Raw genomic sequence first — 11,385 nt, 5'->3', positions numbered from 1 at the left:
GGACCAGTATGTGCTTTATATATCATTGTATGGTATGTGGTAGTTTGGGGGAGCTCACTAAGCTTCATGCTTACAGTTTCAGTTTTGGTTTCAGGTACTTCCGCAAGCAAAGGGAAGAGCTCGGGATGATAACATTGCACCCACCACAGCTTCAGCTTTATTCCTGGGAAGTTTTGTTCAGATATTTAGATGTGATTTGATACAGTTTTTTATACGACATTTTTATAATGGCTTTTGAGATATCTGACGTATGGTTTTATTATATGGCATTCAATGTTATGACTTTTATTATTATTTAAAAACAAAATTTTTGGGTCGTATTTTTGGGATGTTTCAGTTCGGTTCATTTTGGTTCCCTAAAATTCCGGAGCCGAAATAGACCGATCGATCGGTTCATTTCGGTTCCCAAAAATTATGGAGCCGAAATAAGTAGAGCGTTCGGTTCATTTCGGTTCCCTAAAATTAAGGACCCGAAACAGACCGAGCGACCAGTTAATTTCGCTTACCTAGTTTTTCAAAGAGAGGATTGAGGATTCGGTACCGACTCTGCTTCCATCATTCCCAAACCTTGCAAAATTTTATAGAAGCTTGCTTCGGGTAACGCTTTAGTGAAAATATCTGCAAGTTGATCTGAGGACCTTACGAAATGGACTTCCATGTTGCCATCTTCAACATGGTCCTTGATGAAGTGGTACCTGAGTGCAATATGCTTTGTCTTTGAGTGCTACACCGGATTGTGACAAATTCTTATCGCGCTTTCAGAATCACAATAAAGAGGAATCTTCTTCATACTCAGCCCATAGCCTCTAAGTTGACTTTGTATCCAGACTACTTGTGAAGTACACGAAGCGGAAACTATGTATTATGCTTCGGCTGTTGAGAGAGACACACATGTTTGCTTCTTGGACTGCCAGCTAACTAGTTTGCCATCAAGGAACTGGCATCCTCCAGTTGTGCTCTTTCTATCTAGGCCACATCCACCCAGATCAACATCAGAAAATGCTTGAACAAAGAATTCGGATTTTGCTAGATACCAGAGACCGAGCGACGAGGTTCGTTTCAAATATCGAAAAATATTCTTCACTGCCACCATGTGAGGTTCTCTAGGATTAGCTTGAAACCTGGCATAATAACAGACAGAAAACATAATGTCCGGTCTACTAGCAGTTAGATACATGAGAGATCCTATCATTTGACGATAGAGAGTCATATCTACAACAGGCTTTTCCAGAGATGTTGTTAACTTGGTGCCAAACACCATAGGAACCTTCACCTTCGAGTCACCCTTCATTCCAAATTTTTCTAATAGATTCTTTGTGTAAGCATCCTGGTTAATAAAAATGCCTTCCAGTCCCTGTCTTATGTTCAACCCAAGAAAAAAGTTAATTAGACCCATTGTGCTCATTTCTAATTTAGTCTCCATTAGTTTTCTAAATTCAGCTGTTAAGCTGGGATTCGTGGAGACGAAGATGATATCATCGACATAAATTTGAACTATCATTAGATGTTCGCCTTCTTTCTTGCGAAAGAAGGTTGGGTCAACCGAACTTTTCTTGAATTTAGACATTTTTAGAAAGCGAGTTAATGTTTCATACCAGGCCCTTGGTGCTTGCTTCACTCCGTATACAGCTTTATCCAGTACATAGCAATGATCAGGGTATTTCTCATTCACGAACCCGGGTGGTTGCTCAACATACACCATTTCTTCTAGTTCTCCGTTGAGGAAGGCACATTTCACATTCATTTGAAAAACTTCTAAGTTTTTATGAGCAGCATATGCTAGAAAAATTCGAACCGATTCCAATCTGGCTACAGGAGCGAAGGTCTCCTCATAGTCTCTTCCTTCTTCTTGGCAATATCCTTTTACCACCAGTCGGGCCTTATTCCTAATAACATTGCCTTCTTTATCCATCTTGTTCCTGAAGACCCACATCAATCCAACCACAAGCATCCTTTAGTGTGGGTATTAGTCTCCAAACTCGATTGCGTTCAAACTCATGAAGTTCATCTTGCATTGCCTGTACCCAATCAGCATGATCAAGTGCAGTGTTGACTGTCTTTGGTTCAATTTTAGAGACAAACGAATTAAACATGCATAATTCAACTTGAGAGAATAATGAGTTTGCTTCGCTTTCAACTGAGACCGTGTGAGAACCCGTTCGGATGATTTACCAATTATCTATGTTCTAGGATGATCCTTAGTCCATTTTGTGAGAGGAGGGTAGTTCAGGTCATAAACTGGATCCAACTTTGCATTAATCTCTTCTTCAAATTCTGATTGATCGTCTTCGTCATTTGTATTTACATTCTCCCCCTCAAATGGCGAAGCGTGTTGCTTGTCAAGTTTAGGATCCTCCCCCTTGGTTGGAGTTGGATTCTCTTGCTCGATTGGAGTTGGATTCTCTTGATCGGTTGTATGAGACACAGATGAGCCCTCCTCCTCGAATATTGCGCGGTTATCTGGAGGTTCATTTGAGGGTTGATCATCAGCTTGGTTTGAAGGATCCGTTGCCATGTCTTTCGCAGCATCTTCGATGATCTTTTTCAGATGGTCGATTTTGTTGTCTGTTGCATTCGCCTCTGAGTGTATAGCTTTTTCTGGTTCATCAAATAACCTCTTATATTCTTCAAACAAATTTGAGATAGGAGTCGATACTTGTCCTGATTCAGGAAATATTTCACCCATGGCACTTTCTTTTGCTTGAGCTTTCTTTATGTAGCAGTCATAAAAGGTTACGTAATAGGTTTCCTCAATACGTTTGGAGTGTTTATTCAAAACCCTATAAGCCTTTGAAGTGAGTGAATGTCCTAGAAAGATTCCCTCATCCTCTTTAACATCGAACTTGTTTCGGTTCTCTTTAGAGTTGAAAATGAAGCACCTGGAACCAAACACGTGAAAGAACTTGACATTGGGTTTTCGGTTGTTCAGAATCTCATACGGAGTGATTGAGAACCACTTGTTAAGTAAGGATCTGTTTTGAGTATAACAGGCAGTAGCAACAGCATCATCCCAGAAGTATAATGGGAGAGAAGCGAAGCTCAGCAAGGTTCTGGCTGCTTCACATAAGGAACGGTTCCTTCTTTCAACGATTCCATTCTGTTGTGGAGTATAGGGAGCAAGGAAGTTATGAGATACTCCCTTGTCGGCCAGAAAGTCTTCAAACTCTTTATTTTTGAATTCAAGCCCATTGTCACTTCTGATGTTCCTTACCACTTTTCGTAGTTGCAGTTCTACTTGCTTGATGAACATCTTTAACTTGGGAGTTGCTTCTGATTTCTGTTTAAGAAAGAATACCCAGGTGAAACGAGAAAAATCATCTATTATAACAAGAATGAACTTACTACCACCGATGCTTTCAATAGCTGAAGGTCCACATAATTCAATATGTAGAAGTTCAAGTGCTTCAACGATCTTAGTATTGATATGTGATGGATGGCTCTTTCTGCTCTGTTTACCCATCTCAAATGATGCACACAGGTGTTCCTTATCAAACTTGAGAACCGGAAGTCCTCGAACATGATCACCAAGCACCAACTTATTGATATCTTTAAAGTTTAGGTGTGAGAGACGTCGGTGCCATAGCCAACTTTCATCAAAAATTGCCTTAGATAGCAGGCAAATAGCTGGTTTTCCTTTAATTGGACTGAGGTTTAGGGGGTACATCTCTCCTTTTCGTTCAGATTTCAACAAGACTCTTTTGGATTGCTTTTCGACAATTTCTGATCCTGCATCATCAAATGAGACTTTCAGCCCCGTACCCACAACCAATTAAGATACACTAATGATATTATGTTGCAATCATTCCATGTACGCCACTTTTCGAATTGTGAACTCTCCGTTGGTTATCATTCCATATCCTTTAATTGTTCCATAAGAGTTTTTCCATACTTCACGCATCCACCACCCTTGAGGGACCGAAACTCCCTCAGCTCTTCCTTTCTCCCTGTCATGTGACGTGGCAGCCACTGTCTATGTACCATTCGTCGTCGAACTGCTCGTCACTTATAACCTGCAAAGTTAAGCAGATATAGGAACCCAAAGTCTCTTGGGCCCTGGTGAGTTTTTCACAGAAAAAGGAACAGCAACAGATATATCAACAAGATAGGTTCTTTTTATCAGTGTGGTTTAATCTTTTCTTTTGATGGTGTACACTTTTATTTTGTTTTTGTCTTGTTTAAATTTCAATGTACTACATGGTGTTATGACAGTTGGAGTCCTCCTTGGATCCCTAGGGTTAGCTTCCTTTTTATTATGATTGAGATTTGCTTTAGAATCAAGTTTTCCTTTCCCTTTAACATCCTTTATTAAGTTAGGTTTCTGTTGAGAAGAACCAAGACTTGATCTTCGGTTCTTAGTTTTGGTGTTGGGACCGAACCATGAAGTTCGGTTCTGAACTTTGTTATTGAAACCGAAACTGGATGTTCGGTTCTGTCATTTAGAGTCGGAACAGAGACTGGATGTTTGGTTTTGAGATTTGGAATAGTAAGAGCTGGGACTAAATTTTTTCTTTCGTTTCATCTTTGGTTTGTCATTTTCTACAACATTCGCTTCTTTCTTTGAGGGAACAAGGTTAGGGTTTTGAGATTGCCAAAACCTTTTTCGCTCATTTAGATTTTTCATGTACCTCTGTTTTCTTTGGTGTTTCTGTTCAGCCAATTCTTTTTGAGATTTATGAATGTTGAAGCTTGATTTCGGCTTCTCCTCTTAAGCTTCGGTTGAATTGGAAGATATATTCGAAGTCTTCTTGGATTCTTCCAGTTTCTTTCCCAGTTCTTCCGGTATCTCTTTGGTTCCACTTGTGCTTGGTTTGTCAATGCTTTAGGGTTTGTTGATTGGTTCGGCAACATATCTGCCCTTTACCCTCCATGAGGTTTGCTCTCACATGCCTACTGTCTCGTCTGCATTATCGATAGGAGCGGACCAAAAATAGTTATCACAGCCTTCTGCATTGTCTTTGTCAACCAGGATTTTTAGTTCAACTGTTTGTTTTCCAGTGACCCCTGTGACAGCGTAAACCTGATTTGGCACGGTTTGAACCTTCTTGTAAACCACTGCTTTCTCTTTGAGTTTCTTTGACTTATCCTTTGACAAACGGGCATATTCAACTAAATTTTCGGATATAAGGGGTTTCTCATTTTCACTTTTCAAGAACTCGAAGCAATCAACTTCGTCTTCTACTGAAATTTCACTCATCTCACTCTGCTCATCAAATTCAGACGTATTATCAACGTTCATTTTATGTTCGGTATTTAATTTTGAGTTTGAAGTGTCAAATGATTGTAAGGTCTCTGTCTTAATTTTTAGCTTATCATTTTCGTCTAAGAGATTCTTAAGCATTCATTTGTTTTCTTTTGAGTCAATGAAAGACTCAATTTTGTCTAGACCGATTTTATAAGTGACAGAAGTCTCTTCTGAGGACATTATGGATTCACATTCAGCAATGACCTCATCCTCCTTAAACTCAAGGAAGGGTAAGATCATCTTATGAATCTTTTTCCCTATTTCACAATCTAAATGCAATTGAGTAATATTTGTATATAAGCGTTTAGCAACTAAGCAAAAAATGTCTCTCTGTTTTAAAAACTTCAAATTATCTCTCTACAAATAGATAATCTCATCCCTAGCTCTAATTAACTACGTCTCCTTCAGCTCAATCCACATGCGTCTCTCCTCACTCTTCGATGACTCCCTGCTGAGTTGGTCAGTTAGGTTAGAGTTCGTTAAGCGAGTTTGCATGACACTACTACTGAGATTAGCAAATTTAAATTTAAGTTCGTTTAATTCTTCTTCGTAATTTATGACGGGAACTTTAAGAGATTCGAGGATGGATTGTACCTTTTTGATCAACCGATCGCACTCGTTAATCTTTTCACTCATGGGCTTTGCTTCGAAACACTTGTCCTCCTTTAAGTTCGGCTCCTTACGCTCTTCTTCTGTTGGTACACCAGCAGTCAGCACTTCCCAGCCGAATCGTTAACTTCCTCTCTTGCCACATATGCTTCGCCATGCGTAGGCTTCCTCACTTCTTCATCGTCAGAGTCTTTTGACCAGACTTCAAAGCCTCCAAACTCATCATCGACTATATTCTCCTGCACAATCAAGACATTCATAGAATTGTTAGTTGCTTTCCTTTTCTTTAGCTCTTCCAGCTTTCGCTTATGATAAGCCTCATCATCTTCTCCATCCCTTTTCTCTGCCATCTTTCGTAACATGCAATCTTTGGCAAAGTGATTTTTGCCGTGACAATAATTGTAGTCGTATCCAGAATCTCCTACTAGCTTGCTTTCCTTCTTATCATCATCCTTTTGTGAGACGTTCTTCGATTCTTCTTTCACATTCTTGGAATTGTAACTTCCTTGCCAGTTTCAATTTTTATTTGCAGGAAATTTCCTACTTGAAAACTTCTTAGGATTGGAGACCATCATTGCATATTCTTCACTTGTCAAGTCACAATCATACAGATTTGAGTCATCTTCTTCTTCCGTCGCATTCTTCCCTTTTGAGATAAGGGCTAAAGAGCCCATTACAGACACCACCTTTGCTTATTTTTTTACTGTGCTTTCATGGGATTTTAAAAATCCCATCAGTTTTGCCAGTGAGTAAGACTTGAATTGTTCATGAGCCTTTACAGTTGAGACCACTGCCATCCACTCAGGTCTCAGGCCATTCATAAACACAAGCTTCTGCTCAATCTCCTTTCTTTCAATACCATGCTTCATCATCTTGCTGAGTAGATGATTGTAGCGATCAAATGTTTGAAGAAGATTCTCATCAGGTTTTTGGGCAAAAGCACCGAACTCAGAGAGTAGCAAGGTTTGTATCGAGTGCTCTAGATCTTCATCAGTCGAATACAATTCTTTCAGCCTGTCCCATATTTCCTTTCCGGTAGTGCATGAACTCACCAAATGGAAGGTATTGGCTTGTAGGGCAAATCTGATCATCCTTAAGGCTTTAAGATTGCACTGCTACTTTTCTTTTTCATATTGTGGAATCTTCTCTACGTCCACTAAAAGCTGATTGAAATCCTTTTGAGTCTTCACTGTCCTACTTTTTCCAACATGAACAAACGGACCGATTGTAATAGCTTCCCAGATGAGATACCCATTTTCTTCAGATCCAACCACGTAATCTTCAAAGTGATGCACCCACACTTCATAGTCTTGAGTGTAAACAATGGGAACTCTTGTGGATGATCCAATGCTATTCGAGATGTTGATGGGATTTCTTTGAGAGCCTTCGTGCGACATGATGATCTTGTGTTCTGGATCTGCTAGAATCAAACTTGTAAACTTGAGATTAAGGTTTTATCAAACACTAAAGTTACCGTCAACAGGTAGAAGATGGCCTTTATATATTAGATAAAAGCGGAAACCCTAATGAATTCTTCATACAGAAGGAATGCATATGAGTAACACAGTCTCCTGCTCTGATACCAATTGTTGGAATAATATTCATTAATGATCAATAGATTCAAGCAGAAAAGCAATAAATAAAACAATAAGAACACAAGAATGATTTGAACAATGTCGAATGATTAAACTTTAACACCCCAGAAGAGCTCGATGAAGAACTTTGACTGTAGAGGTGTTTAGGGTTACAATACAAAAGATAATCAAATGACTAGCGTATTTAAGGCATACATGCATGCACTATTTATAATACTACATAACCCTAATCAAGGTTGGACAAGCCCAAACCGGATATACAAAATACTAGCCCATGACGCAACACATAATACCCAACAATAGAAATGATTGAGATACCAAGGTAATCCTCAACCAACTATAATATGTTCTTATAGATTCAAAGGATAACCACTTAGGCTCTGATACCAATTGTGAATGCTAAAATTAGTGGGCAAACAAGTTTTAAAAATTCAAAACTTGAATTAACTTAAGATTAATGTCTGCTAATAGTAAGGATTCAGTCAAATCTGGTATACCAGTCTTCTCTCGAATTAAGAGATTCAACGAAGTCCTCAAAAGTATAAAAAGATTAAGTAATAACAATGTAAAGCAATACAAGAATAATAAGAATGTAAGAGAGAATGACTAATTGAATAATTCTTGACTGATTTGAGAAAGGTGTATGTTCCATACTCTAATACAAAGGTGACTACTCCTTAAATAAGCAAGGAGAAACTAAAAGACAAACTAAAAAAGTAAGGGTGGACTAACAGACATTTGAAGATCAAAAGACTAACACAGTCGCTTCTATTCATCTTGTCTCATGTACTATGCTATCAAAAAAAAAGTGAACACAACAAAATAGTACTTGAAACAATGAATGCTCATTATAGACTTAGAAACATCACAAAGATGCATCTTGGACTAGTCTTCTTCTTTTGAGTAGTCTGTATTTCGGAACTCATCATCTCGGCCTCTTGTCTACATTGGATTGCACAAGGATCACTTTTCATGCTCTCTCAAAAGCTAAGAACTCATCGAATCTATGGAGAAACAAAGCTCAATACTTGAACTTTTCCTTTGGTTATACATCATCTGTAGGCATTTTAGTGACAATGTAACGACCCAGATTTCCCTTCCTTCACTGAGGTTAGTTTTTCATTACATTCCTTCATTAAATTAACCATTTCTCATGTTTAAATTCAAGTTATATGGGCTAATTTGTAACAAAATGAATGTTGATCATGTATAGGGGTCATTTTGTAACACTTTGAGGGTTCGGATTGTAACTTATGGAGTATTTAATCAAACCTAACCCTAAAATCTACGAATAAAACCCTATTTTTAAACATCAAGCCATCTTGACAGAGTTTCCAAATGAGTTTATCTAGTTCGAAGTGTGGGAGTAATCCAACTTATGAAGTAGTGGATTCTTGAAGCATACTTGGTGGAATTTGTCTAGGGTTCTTCTCCTCCAATTTATCCTATTGTTCCTTAAGATTTCTAGAGGTTAGTAATCTATCTTCAAACCTCTCTTTATGTATTGATTCCTTATAAATAGCTATTGTTGAGTTCATGGATAGTTTAGGAGGTTATGGTGATATTTGTTGAAAAAATAGAAATTTGGACATATTTGCTGACCTGTCTTTCAAGAGCTGTAGAGGCCATTCTTCTCCAAATTAGACAAAATTACCACAAGAACAAATTTTTGGAAAACAATTCTAGTTTCAGAAAGTCTGATATGAGCCTATTTGGAGTTTTAGATTCTATTACGTTCAAAATACTGAACAGGGGTCAAGCTATGAAACTTTACAAAATAGTAAAGTTGGATTTTGTTTTTTGTTTTGATTGCTCATTTCTAATTAGGATTTTATGTAGTTGTTTAGGGTGTTCAGTAGTAGATTTGGGAGGATATTATCTTTTCAATTCATATTTCTCTTAGATTCAAGGTGTGTAACATCTATAAAATTCATGAAAATTTAAAACTTTTTCAAGCATTCAAAAACCATTATTTATTACAAAATCTTTTCAAAATAGTTTCATATCAGAGTATCCCAGAAACAAAGTCATAAAAATGCAAGGAGGTGCACGATCACGCCTTTGCCTTCCCGTGATCATCCAAAGTACCTGAAACAAAATCCAAAAATATAAGCCCGAAGCTTAGTGAGTTTCCCCAAAATACCAACGCCATACAAACCATAACCATATAATAACAAACAACATGCATATAGAGTCTACAGTATGACTGGACCGCCCTCACCGGGCCTTCAGTCTATCTGGCCCACTCTCAGAACCTTTAGCATGTCGGGTCCGCCTCACCGGGCCTTCAGCCTATCTGGACCATTCTCCGGGCCTTCGACCTGTCTGATATGCCCCCATGGCCTGCAGTCTATCCAGGCCGCCTTGGGTATGTTGGCCTACATCACAAATCAATTCGCCTCAACCCAACCCACATACACAATCAACACATAATATCATAAGCTAGCATATACAACAGTCAGACCAATCTAACAGATCACTAATTATAGCATCATCCTATATACCAGGATACCGACCTAACAGGTCACTAACATAACATCATCCTATATACCAAGATACCGACCTAACAGGTTATAAGCATATCAACATGCAATAAACCCAGATACAAATCCCAAAAGGGTCGGCATTGGTGCCTTCAACCCTATTAGTATAGTGAGGACAACTCACCTTACATTGTTGATCGGAACTGAAATGTCAAACTCCTGAAATACGGCTCCAAGAGCCAACACCTACAACCACCAATGATCCACTTCCATAAATAACCCATTTACCAAAACACCCTCAGAAGTCAAACTAGTCAACCTTTGGTCAAAGTCAAAGTCAACGGTCAAGGTCAACAGTCTGTGTTGACCCGACTCGTCGAGTGCAGCTTACTGACTCGTCGAGTTCCTTCAGAACTCAAAGAATCATGAAAATCCCAATTGACTCGCCAAGTTTCTAGACAACTCGTCGAGTCCATGCAGTGTCCAATATGTTGGGAAAACCCTAATAAACTCGTCGAGTCACCTTGCTAACTCGCCGAGTTAATGCAGAATCCAGAAAGCGAGAAACCCTCATCCAAATCGTCGAGTTGACTATGCAACTTGTCGAGTTCCTTCAGCCCTTTCAACATTCAGACGTTTCTAAGCTAAACCTGTTGAATTAGTTTCTAATTCCATAACTATTTTGGTATGTACTTGACCCGATTGTGCATGGTCCTTTTGGGTTGCCTTCACACTGGTGACTAGACAGGATGATTGTTGAGGAGAGAGGCTGGTTTATTGTTAAGAATAATAAATTAGGGTATAAATATGATTTTTTTAATATATTATATGAATAATATATTAATTTGGAATCATATTATTAATTAGTATTTAATCAGAAATTAATTTAGAATTAATTTTGGGATTAAAGGAACTAATTGAAAGTGCAGGGGCTATTTTGTAATTATTCAATAGTTGAGGCATTGGGCCATTGGATCACCTTTATTAAGGCTTGAACGAAAATCCTAGAAGGATGTAGAAGTTTTTCGTCAAAGAGCTTAAGGAAAGGAGTCCATGGACTTGCTTAGGCCTTAAGCTAAGGGATTAGGGTATACACCTTGAAACCCTAGTTAGTCTTAAGTATAAATAGCACCCTAATGCACTAAGATTTCGTCCAAGCCTTGGGAAACCCTAAAAGGGACGAAATCTAGGGCAAGATACCCTTCTCTCCTCTCTCCCATATTCATCCTTTCACCTAGCGTGTTTGTGAGCCATTAAAGTGGTACTTGCTTTCAAGAGCTAAGGAAATTCAAGGAACTAGTTGTTATTGCTATATAACAACAAAAGGTATGTATTCTATTTTTATATATGAATTTCAAAAATAATACTAGCATGCCAGGTTTCTTTTTGTGTTCATAAAGTTGTATAACTAATAGTGAAAACATAGATCCAACTCTAGGGTTGCATGCACACATAT

This window comes from Lactuca sativa, chromosome 7, assembly GCF_002870075.4.
Source record: "Lactuca sativa cultivar Salinas chromosome 7, Lsat_Salinas_v11, whole genome shotgun sequence".
In the NCBI taxonomy this organism is placed as follows: Eukaryota; Viridiplantae; Streptophyta; class Magnoliopsida; order Asterales; family Asteraceae; genus Lactuca; species Lactuca sativa.
Note: the sequence above shows the minus strand (reverse complement) of the source record.